Raw genomic sequence first — 12,977 nt, forward strand, 5'->3', positions numbered from 1 at the left:
ATGTTCGCAATTGAAATTTGTAGTCATCAACTAGATATTTCTAACGAGGTATTGTGTATGTCAAACGAGTATTGTACGCCAAAGCTACGACCTTGAAAAGTTGATGTACCAATTTACCCCAACGGGACCCATAGTTTTGGTGCTTCATCTCCTAGGGTTAGCTTTTTTGGATGTTTAGGGTTTTCCATTGTTTCTCAATAATAAATAGGCCTTCAAGCCTCATTGTAACACAGTTCAGAGGCATGTAGTCGTCACATCTCTTCTCAAAGATAAGCTACCATCCTCTGAGCAAGTTTATTTCAATTTTGTATGTAAGCATGTTTCAATTCTTTGATATTAATGAAATGAATTTTTATTTCTGTTGCATCTCTTGTTTATGTTTATATATGTATTCGGTTTCGTTCCTGCATAAGTATGGATCAGTGGTATCAGAGCAATCTTATCTTTCTTTGTTTTTCTTTGAATGTCCCCAGTGAGGTTAGGGTATAAGGATTTAGGTCTCAAACTGGTTGAACTTTTGCAAGACCAGCCTCGCAAACCTCGACAACCTCCCATGGCGAATGAAAAGAAAGATGAGGGAGCAGGAGATCCCTTCAAAATATTGCTTGAAGAAGCCCTCTAGCGACAGAGGAACGCAATGATGGACAACTTTGCATAGATCCTTCGACGGATGCTGACAGGTGACGCATCTTCATCTGGCAGCCACTCTGGAGGCAACACTCCTTTCAAGGTACAAGTCAATTTTGATATTCCCATATTTAAAGGTTAGCTAGATGCAAACATCCTAGATAGATGGTTAAATCTATTAGAAGGGTATTTTTTTCGATTCATGATTTTTCCAATATGGAAAATATTACCTTTGCACTCCCCAAATTTGCCCCCCATGTCAAGGACTAGTGGGGAACCCATTGCGAGCAAAAGGATGAGAGGGCACCCTCACTATTTTTAACTCTACCCACTTGGAACTCTTTCTAAGACGCCATCAAGGATAAGCATTACCTTGACAGGAGTTATGAAGGTAAGTATATAAAGAGGACCACACTACAACAGGGAAGGGACTAAGATGTGCCATAGTTCACAAATGTTTTTCATACCCTTCGTACGAAGTTGGGTATCAAGGATTCTGAGTGGCATCTGATATTCAAGTATCGCGGTTGTTTGCACAAATACATCGAGGATGAGATGGAGTTTGTTATGAACCAACTCACAAAAAGGTAGAAAAGATAGATCAACGACTTCAAAATCAGCCTCCTTGAGGGGGAAACCTCCCTTACATTACACAAATGAACAATTCTTGGATGATACAAATGACTAAACCTCCTTTCTGTTTATAGGAGTCTAAGGGTCACAATATAATCAAAGCTGACATAACAATAATAATATAAGGGCATAACAATAACAATAGTGGGCTTCTATCGGGAACACTAATAACAATATGGGGATAATAGGGGCACAATAATAACAATAAGGGCTACAATGGCAATAGTAATGGGGGAATCACTAGTATTATAGGGACCTAACATGTCCCTCTCCTTCAAAAAAGTGTTTTCCTCAACGCTTGAGTAGTTCTGGATGCTTCTGTATAAAATTATCATCCTCCCATGTGGAATCTTCAACGGTTAAGTTCTTCCACTTTATGAGATACTCCGAAATTGATCGATTTTGTCGCTATCAAGTTCTTGTTTTTGTAACTGCTTTTGGTTCCAATATGATTTTTCCTTCCTCATCAAGTTCTGGAAATATTGTTTGAACTGAGAGCTTGTCAACTATAACCTTATTTAAACATGAAACGTGGAAAACTAGATGCACTTGGGACGCTGTAGGAAGCTCCAATTTGTATGCCATAGTACCAATTTTTTGCAACACCTTGTATGGACCATAATACTTTGGTGATAATTTATTATCCTTTTTAGCTTGCTTGAGGGACATTTGTTTATATGATTGTATCTGTAGGAATACCCAATCACCTACATCAAAACTTCTTTCGCTGTGATGTTGATCTGCCTATTGTTTCATTCTATTCTGCGCCAAATTGAGGTTATCCCTTAAGAGTTGGAGAACTTGTTGTTGATGCTAGATGTGATATTCCACTGCTTGAACCTTAGAATTTTCTCCTAAATATGATGTGATGGATGGTGGATGATATCCATAAAGTGCCATAAATGGGGTCATTTTTGTTGCAGTATGGAAGGAAGTGTTATACTACCATTCAACCAAAGGCAACCATTTGACCCATTGTGTTTGTTTGTCAAAGACAAAGCAACGAAGATATCCTTCCAAACATTTGTTTACTATCTCAGTTTTCCCATCAAATTGAGGATGCTAAGATGAGCTATGAGTTAACTGAACAGGGAGACAAGAAATAATTCTGTCCAAAAATTTCCAGTGAAAATGGGATTTGTGTCACTTACAATAATCTTTGGGTTTCCATGTAGCTTTTGAATTTTTTTCCATAAATGCCGCAGAAACCATACTTGCTTTAAATAGATGAGATAATGCACAAAAATGTGCATACTTGTTAAGTATGTCAACTACCACCATGATGACACTCTTTCCTTCGAACTTGGGTAAACCTGTGATAAAATACATTGAAACCTCCTCCCAACATTGGCTTGGAATGGATAAAGGTTATAATAGACATGGGGTCTTAATTGTTTCCACTTTATTATGTTGGCAAACCAAACATTCTGCCACAAACTTTTGAATATCCGATTTAAGGCCATCCCAAAAAAAATCCTTCTTAACCTTGTGGTAAGTTTTTAAAAATCCTAAGTGCCCTCCTAAGGGAGAAGTGTGCAATTCCATAAGAATCTTTTGTTTGAGTTGGGAATTCTTACATAGGTATAAGCGATCTTTGTACCATAACGAGTCATTTTTCCAGTTAAATGTATCAAATGTATTAGGATCTTCTTGTAACTTTTGAATGAGTGCCCACACTTCTTCGTCATTCTTCCATTCATCCCTTGCTTCATTTATCCAATCTGGTTGGATAATAGAAATGGCGGAAAGCAATGCTTCCACATCCTCATCCTTTCTTGGGAGTGCATATGCCACAACATTTTGCTTCCCTCTTTTGTAGACGATTTCAAAGTCATAACCCAACATCTTTGTGACTCATTTTTGTTGCTCTTCTGAAGATAATATTTGTTCTAAAAAGTATTAAAGACTATCATGATCCATTTTTACCTTGAAGTGTCTTCCCATTAGGTAGGGTCACCATTTCTTAAGTGCATGTAGTATTACCAACATTTCCTTCTCATAAATAGCTTTGTGTAAATACTTTCCTTTGATTGGACGACTTTCGAAAGCAATGGATCTTTCTTCTTGCATTAAAACAACACTAATTCCATTTCTCGATGCATCACATTCCACAATAAAGGTTTTGGTGAAGTTTGACATAGCTAAGACTGGTGCTTCACACATTGCCTCTTTAAGATGTTCAAAGGCCCGTGTTGCTTCTAGAGTCCATGAAATGCTTCTTTCTTCAATAATGTTGTTAGAGGTGTTGTTATTCTCCCATAATTCTTAACAAACATGCGATAATGCCCTGTCAACCCGAGAAATCCTCGCAGATGATTTATGGATGTGGGGACTTTAATTTTTCTAGGTCTACCTTAACACCTTCATGAGATACAATATGACCCACATATTCCACCTCTTGTACTCCAAAGAAACATTTGGATCTTTTTTCATATAATTGTTTATCCTGCAATAGTTTGAGCACCCTATCAACATGTTGAACATGATCCTTCCAAGACTTGTTGTAGATTAGTATATCATAAAAAAATACTAACACAAATTTTATAAGGAAGGGTTTGAAAATGGAATTCATCAAACCTTGAAATGTAGAAAGTGCATTGGTAAGGCCAAAAGGCATGACCAAAAAATCATAATGACCCTCATGAGTTCTAAATGTTGTTTTCAGAATGTCTTTAGTCTTCATTCTGATTTGATGATATCTTGAACGAAGATCCAACTTGGTGAAGTAAATTGATCCATGCAATTCACCCAATAATTCATCAATGACAGGAATGAGAAATTTATCTTTAATAGTAAGCTTGTTGAGCTCCGTATAATCCGAACACATGCACCATGATCCATCCTTCATGTGCATCTATACTACTAGAGCAGAGAAATAACTTTGACTAGGTTGAATTATACCAGCCTCTAGCATTTCTGCAACCATATGTTCAATTTCACTTTTTTGGACATAGGGATATCTGTAAGGCCTGATGTTTGGAGGAACACTTCCCGGAATCAAATGAATAGCATGATCATGCTCACGAATATGTGGGAGGCCTTTGGGAGTCTCAAATACCTTGGAATGATTGCCAAGACTATTTGAAGATATGGAGAAATAGATGATTTCGATGTGGGAACCTCTAGCGAACATAATTGTGCAATTATGCATCATTGTTATTTCTTTAGAAGCTTTATCATTCTGTTAGAGCTAATTATATTTCCCGGTTTCCCTGCAATACCCCTTAATTCAACTTCCTTTCCTTCCGAACAAAATTTCATGAAAATTTCTCGAAAATTAAAAACTATTGTACCCAAGGATTGTAGTCATTGGACTCCTAGTACAACATTAGCACCACCCATTGGAATGAAAAGCATTGGGCTATTCAATACATATTCTCCCATGGATAGCTTGATATTATGGCACTTTCCAGAGAAATTTATGGTTCCTCCATTTGCAGCCATCACTTGACACTCTGGTGCTGCATATAGGAAGCAATTCAATTCCTTGGCTACCTTACAATGAATAAAATTATGGGTACTGCCCGAATCAACCAATGCTATTACCTTTTTCTTCTTGATATGTCCTTCTATCTTGATAGTTTGAGGAGTGGTAATTCCAACCAATGCATTACAAGATATGGTTGGATTCATTTCTTCTTTATCTAGGGTTTATTCCTGGTGTGTATCCTCTTCTTTTGACGTTTCTTGTTCCTTGTCTTCCTCCTCTTCACAATCTATGTAAAATAATTTATTCTCAACACACTTATGACCTTTAGTGTATTTTCTATCACAACTGTAACAAAGCCCTTTTGTTCTTTTTTCTTCCAATTGTTGTGGTGTCAATCTTGTAGGTTGTGGAAGGCTAGGGGCAACAACACTTTCATATTTATAGTTGTGAGTGGTAGGCTTCCTTTCTGCCATAATTTTTCTTTCCATTTTTCTTGCCAACTTGAATGCCTTCTCCAATGAATCAGGTTCCCAAAGGCAAAACTCATGTTGGATGTTATCCTTTAAAGTCCCAATGAACACATCAATCTTATGCTCCTCTGGAATACCTTTTACCCTTATATTCAATTTTTGGAAGTCTTCAATGTGCTCCATCATTGAACCCTTTTGTTTGAGATTTATCAATTGGCTAAAAAAAGTGTTGCTTTTTGTATCCTCATAAAGTGTTATCATTTCTTCCGTAAAAAAAAAACTCCAAGTGACAATTTGCTTACAAGAGCAAAGCCATTTATACCATACAAACTGATTTGGTTCCAAATATAAAGTTGCAATGCATACCTTTTGTGTGTTTTGCACATTATGGAGATCGAAATATTGCTCCATCTGTAGTATCCATGTTACGGGATCCTTGCCATCAAACTTCCTCATATTGATCTTTGGAACATGGTGGGTCTTCAATCCAACGTTAGAGTCTATGAAATCATGATTAACATATATTTTGTCCTCGTCATGAGTTTCATTTACTACCCTTTCACCATTAGTAAACATTTCTTGTAGCAACTTTGTCAAATCTATCTTCAAATCTTCCATTTTGCCTTACATCTTAGCTTCCATGTCATTCATCTTAGCTTCCATGCCTGTCTTTAAACCATCCATCTTAGCTTCCATGTCTTTCTTTAAACCATCCATCTTATCTTCCATGCCATCCATCTTAGCTTCCACGCCTTTATTTAAACCATCCATCTTAACTTCTATTACTTTTTGTGAGAGTGAATTTTGTTGCACATGGTCTCGTAATTTTGATATATCATGTTGCATTTCTTCCTGCTCTTCATGATTCATGCTAGAGATTTCAGGTTGCTTACTAGGTTTTTCCATTTTCTTTCTTTGGGGAATCAATTAATGATAATTATGCTTCATTATGTCCTTTGAATTCCTTCAAACTAATTTTTCAAACCAAACTTATGCAAAAATTTAAAAAAACTACATGCCTTTTTTCACTTTGTAGGAGCTCAATATTGAATCTGATGTATCTCTAAAGTTTCAGATCTCCAAGATCTAAAATTGTGAACTATGGTATCCCTCTGAGTCCTCTTTCCAACACCACAAGTCTGATCGAAATTGGATTCTCCAAGAAATAGTTATGCCCAATCTTCCAAGATGACCTTATTATACATTTTTTCAGTATAGTGAACTTGTACGAAGTTCCATGTGTCACTGTTTCAGCCTTCAGACCTGAAAATGATGCACAAAAAATCACAGTCCGTCCTCTTTCTGTAACTTCTTAGTAAATTTCAATCTGATATTCAGAGAAAGTTATGATGATTTTCCCAAGGTCACCTGTTTGGGATGTAATTCGGGAGCCTGCAAAAAACCTAACTTCCTTAGATCATATCTCCGAAAATATAGCGAGACAAGATCTGAAATTTGGACCCGAGGATCATTGAGATTTCAGCTAAAATGGATTTTTTTTATCTTCTGAAACGTTGCAGGAAAAAAAAGAAAAAGAAAAGAAGTTATAGCGAAAATGCCATGATGACTTGTTTGGAGCAGCAAAACCCTAGAATCCAAAGCTCTGATACCAAATGTTATGAACCAACTCACAAAACTATAGAAAAGATAGATCAACGACTTCAAAATCAGCCTCTTCAAGGGGGAAACCTCCTTTACATTACACAAATGAACAATTCTTGGATGATAGAAATGACTAAACCTCCTTTCTATATATAGGAGTCTAAGGGGTCACAATATAATCAAAGTCGACATAACAATAATAATATAAGGGCACAACAATAACAATAGTGGGCTTCTCAAGGAGGAGTCACTATTATCCTTCCCACCCGAGTTCCAATCCCACCAAGATTTACATGCTTTCTCTTTGGGAGTTATTTCTTTTTTCTTTTAAGCCCCAAGGGTTAGCTCAACTGGTCAAATAAGTGCCCCGTTGTTCGGGAAGTCACAGGGTCAATTCTCCCCGAAGCCCTTGGGGTTAGGCCTAGCTATTGGGCGCGAAGCTTGATACCCTTGATTAAGCTCAAATATTTCCGTGGACGTAGCGGCCACCCGACCGTGGGTGTCCGTGAACCAAAAAAAAGAAGAAGAAGAAGAAGTGGGCTTCTATGGGGCACACTAATAACAATATGGGGATAGTAAGAGCACAATAATAACAATAAGGGCTACGATGACAATAGTAATGGGGGAATCACTAGTATTATAGGGAATTAATAGAGTTCCTATACACCTCCTCACTTGGCGTCACCTACTGATATGCTGTTGAGATTGAGCAAAATTTTAAATAGAAGAAGAGAGACTTTGGATCTATGAATCTAAAGCAAACAAAAGGCGCCCCCAAACTGAAAAACAAAGGACAAAGCCAAGGTGGGGTGACCCAATGCAACCCGTCAAAACCGCAAACAAAGAAGAACACCATGAAGACAAAGAAGGACACAGGAAAGTGGTGTGAGTTCCATAAGGGCCCCACTCACAACACAAGTGAGTGTCGAGCCAAGCAGTCACTAGTGGCCGAGCTAAAGGCTTTAGAGTTAGATACATGTTCTGATATTGAGTCACAACCTGACAAGGGGAATGAAAAAGGGAACTAGATTATTGATGTGCAACCTAACACCACTGTTTCCACCACCAAGATCCAGAAGATTGAGCCTGAAGATCCATAGGAGGGGGAGCGTCATTTCCACTCATAGATGTGGGTGAAGGGCTCGCTGTTACAATTCATTGGTGACAACGAGAGCCAAAAGAACCTCATTCCATTAGTGGTTGTGAAGCGGTTGGGCCTACCGACCACACGACACCCACAGTCGTACACCATTGGGTGGCTTCACCAAGGACGAGATCTCCGCATCAACCAATAGTGTCTCCTTCCCTACATCATCAAGCGCTTCATAGATCAGGTATTGTGTGATGTTGCTCCTCTTAAAGTTTGTGATGTATTATTAGGCCAACCATACCTGTGGAAGCGTCATGTTGTATATGATTCAAGGCCTCACACTGTTATTATTTCTTTGGGTAATAATTTATACAAGATACCAGAGGTAATCCTACCTACCGCCTAAGATAATATCCCAGAATAGAAAATTTGTTTTCTTTCTAATTCACTCTCAAAGTAAGGGGAATATCGTGGCCACATCCATGACCCCCGGGAAGGGTTCCTCCACATAGTAGAAGTGGGTGGATAAGGTCATGGAAGAATATAGGGACATCTTCTCCCCACCCACAGGGGTACCCTTGCACTGTCAGGTCAAGCATTCGATTGATCTGACTCTCGGAGCACCTCTACCCAAAGAGCCGATATATTGTCACTCCATTCTGGAAATGAAGAGACCAAGTGACAAATCCAGGAGTTGCTGCAAAAAGGGCACATCTAACCAAGTTCCTTGCCATGTGGGAGCCTGATTATACTTGTATGGAAGAAGGATGGGACCTGAAGGCTCTGCATTTATTATCATACACTAAACAAAATCATTGTCAGGAATAGGTATCCAATCCCATGGATTGATGACCTTTTGGACCAACTCAAGGGGGCTAAGTAGTTTAGCAAGACCGATTTAAAGTATGGCTATCACCTAGATCCAATAGAGCTCACAGATGTATGGAAGACTGTCTTAAAATCCAAGGAAGAACTTTTTGAATGGTTGGTTATTCCCTTCAGGTTAGCAAATGCCCCTGCTACTTTTATGAGGATAATGGAAGACATCTTGCGGCCCTTCACCAACTCATTTGTGGTTGTTTATCTGGATGACATCCTGATCTTCAACAAGAGTTGGGAAGAACACTTGCAACACATTCGACAAGTCCTTCAAACCCTGTGGTAACATAAATTGTGTGCCAACTTGAAGAAATGCACCTTTAACACGAGCCAAGTCCAATATTTGGGTTACATCATAGATGAGTGAGGTGTGCATGTGGATTCGACTAAGATCCAAGTCATTCAAGATTGGCCAGCCCCAACCACCCTAACAAAGCTTTGCAGCGTTTTGGCCTTTGCAATTTTTTATCAGAGGTTTGTGTTGGGATTCTCCCATATCACTTGGCATTTGAGTCAGATTACTAAGGGTAGAACGAAAGAAATTTTTTCTTGGTCCAAGTCCTAAAAAAAGGTGTTCATTGAGTTGAAGTGTCACCTCTGCGTTGCACTGATACTCACACTACCAGACCTGCAACAACCATTTGAAATTGAGACAAACGCCTCCGACTATGCTATTGGTGCAGTCCTCACCCAACATGGGCATCCAGTGGCCTATCATAGTGAGACACTTTCCGTTACAATTCGGAAGTACCCCACCTATGAAAAAGAAATATATTTCATCATGCAGTCTTGCTAGCAAAGGAAGCATTACATTCTGGGGAAGGAGACGACCATCCACACCGATCACCGACTTCTTCAGTTTATACTGACACAAGGGAAGTTACATAATGATCGCCATTTGAAGGGGTCTACATATCTGCAATAATTCCACTTGAACATTAAATACAAAAAGGGCAAACACCAATCATGTTGCAGACTACCTCAGTCGGCCCTCAAATGCAGCACTGACTACTATTCTCAACTCTTGTGGCCACGAGACTTCTGGATGGCCGAAACTATACAAAAATGATCTAGAGTTCGCCTCCATATACTAGATGCTAGTAGATGGCAAACAAGTCCTTGATTTCCACCTCTAGGAAATATTATTATGCTACCTAGGCCACCTTTGTGTTCCTTCAAGTGAGCGTGCTAAGATGATTTGTGTGGTGCACTACAGTCGGGTCGCAGGACATTTTTGTGTGGAGAAAATTGTGGTCGTACTACAAAAGTACTTTTATTGGCCAAAAATCCAATAGGATGTTGGGAAATATATCATATTGTGCATTGTCTGCGCCATCACCAAGCCAACCATCAAGAATTAAGGCTTGTACACTCCTCTGCCTACTCCCAGCCAACCTTGGGAATCCATGTTTGTGGACTATCTGTCTGGCCTCCCTTCTACCAAGCATGGTAATGACTGTGTATTTGTGGTCGTAGATAGATTTCTAAGATGGTTATATTGGCAGCCTACAAGAAGAGTACACAGTAGAGGGCACTACCAAACTCTTCTTTGAATAGTGTGGGTACATTTTGGGATCCCGCAAACCATTATATTAGATTAGGATAGTAGGTTCTTGAGCACATTTTGGTCAAGCCTCTGGAAACTATTGGACACCAAGCTCACCAAGTCGACTGTAGTCCATCCCCAGATTGATGGCCAGACAAAGGTCGTCAACAGGATGATAGTGGACATATTTTGCATGTACAACTCTAAGCATCCACGAACCTGGGATGAGATCCTTCCCTATGTTCAACACATTTATAACATATCTCACCATAGCTCAACTGGTCGCAATCCCTTTTAAGTGGATCTAGGATTTCAACCATTGTGTCTGATTCATGTTGCCATGACTCATGCGACTACATAGACATAATCCACACATGTATTGTTTGAGGCTGATAAAGTAACCAGATTTATATAACGCATCCAACACATTCGCCAATAGGTTCACAACATCTTGGAGAAGTCTAATGCCAAGTACAAGCAGCGACATGATCAATATCAGGTGCCACACAAGTTTCAGGTGGGCAACTAAGTTTGGTTTCATTTGTAGAAAGAACGCCTTACCGGACCCCATCGAAAGCTTAGGCCACTCTCATATGGGCCTTAGACCATTACCAAGGTTGTGGGAGACAATTATTTTGAGCTCAACACCCCCCCATTCCTTGGCCTGCACCTATTTTTGAATGTGGACTGCCTTCGACCATACTTCCACCATTATTGGACACATCAAACATTGCAGAATAGCTCACACCAACAGAGTTAAACCTAGACTACATGGAACATGCCACAACTGATCGGATCATGGACACACAGATCAAGAAAACTCGCCAACAAAATATCCAACTGTATCGGGTTGTCAAAGTTGGCCAACTCCTGCACCAAGGCAAGTGGCTCACCAGGGACCAAGTTTAGTAAAAGTTTCCCCATCTCATGGAGGCACTCAATGCAATGGGTACCATTGCTTCCTAAGGGGGGAGGACTGATCCAGGTGGATATTGGTGGCCACTCACCTATTCCACTTTGACCCCCACCATTGTTTCTTTCAAATTTTCGATTTCCTTAATTGTAGCACGATTTACTATTTTTGGCAGTTTTTTCGAATCCTAAACTTTCGGAGTCGTTTTGAGGCCCTAAACGATGTTTTTTTAGAAAATGGGCACATGTTACTTGCTAGCTCATGTTTGTAGTCGAAAATTATAGTCCTCTGGTAGATCTTTCTAACGAGGTGTCATGCGCGTCAAATGGAGACCAAATGCCAAAGTTACGACCCCGAGAAGTTGATGTACCAATTTACCCCGACGGGTCCCATAGTTTTGGCGCTTCATCTCCTAGGGTTAGGTTTTTGGATGTTTAGGGTTTTCCATTGTTTCTAAATAATAAATAGGCCTTCGAGCCTCATTGTAACATAGTTCAGAGTAATGTAGCCACCACATCTCTTCTCATAGATAAGCTATCATCGCCTGAGCTAGTTTATTTCCATTATGTATGTAAACATATTTCAGTTCTTTGATATTAATGAAATGAAGTTTTATTTCTGCTACATCTTTGCATTTATGTTTATATCTATATTCTATTGCATTCATGCATAAGTCCGGATCAACTCATCATTCAAACAAAGAGGGTGAAATCTAACTCGAATTGAGATTCCAAAGCATCTCCTCCTATTCTTGTTGCAGGCTCCTTGCTCGATTTCTTGTGCGGACACTTGGTTGTATAGTGTCCATCTACATGACAATAATTTTTTAATTTTTATTTTGTCGAGGTCCTTCTTCTTTCCATTGTTCTAGCTAGATTCTTCCTCACCTTGGGCCTTCATGTCTTTGGCCTTCTTTCCTTTGCCAACTAGAGCATCGTCTTCTCCCTAATATGCAGTGGATGTGACACCATCTCTAGTGTTTCTTCTAATCTCCTCCTGCACCAAATCAGACCAAAGTCACTCCCAATCTAGTAGCTTATCTCTTCCATCAACTAAATCCTAATACCTATGCCATAATTTCAGAAGGCCAAGGAGTGTTAACCTCACAAGTTCAAATGATGGCACATTTTCTCCTACTGCTCCTAGTTCATCTCGGACCTGAGTGAATCTGGATAGGTATTGTGGAATGGTTTCATTTTTCTACAATTGAATGCTCCTGAGTTTATCTCTCAATGCCAATTTCTTGGCATCACTACTTCTTTGGAAGAGATATGTGAGAGTTTTCCACCTTACAAACGGAGTCTCCTTTGCATGCAAGGTCAAAACCAAATGATCTTTGACACCCTCTAGAATAATCCTCCTGGCTCTTGTTGTGTCTTTCTTCCACTGAGCAAGTGCTTGTGCATATGATGTTGTTGGTTTTGGAATATCAGTTTGTGTATATTCCCATACTCCATTGTCATCCAGGACAATTTCCATCCTATCTTTCCAAGCCCAAAAAATTGAGGTGCCCTCCAAGCCTCAATCCATTGAAAGATATTTTTATAGCATTGAAGAGAATCTGCACCAAAAACTCTACAAATCAAAATTTCTCTGAGAGAAGATTGGGAACAAGGTTTCTATGTAGTCTTCTAAGGCTTTGATACCATGTAGAAATTGCAAGAAAATTTCTATTTCTAATGAAATCGAACTGAAATCAAGAGACAAAAAATTCTTCTACTATTATGTGGAAAGGAAAACACACGATAGAAACACATCCCATAACATGCAACCATAAAAACACAAGG

Source organism: Pinus tabuliformis, chromosome 4_2 (assembly GCF_031772625.1).
Source record: "Pinus tabuliformis cultivar Carrire ecotype Pingquan chromosome 4_2, CPIR1, whole genome shotgun sequence".
In the NCBI taxonomy this organism is placed as follows: domain Eukaryota; kingdom Viridiplantae; phylum Streptophyta; class Pinopsida; order Pinales; family Pinaceae; genus Pinus; species Pinus tabuliformis.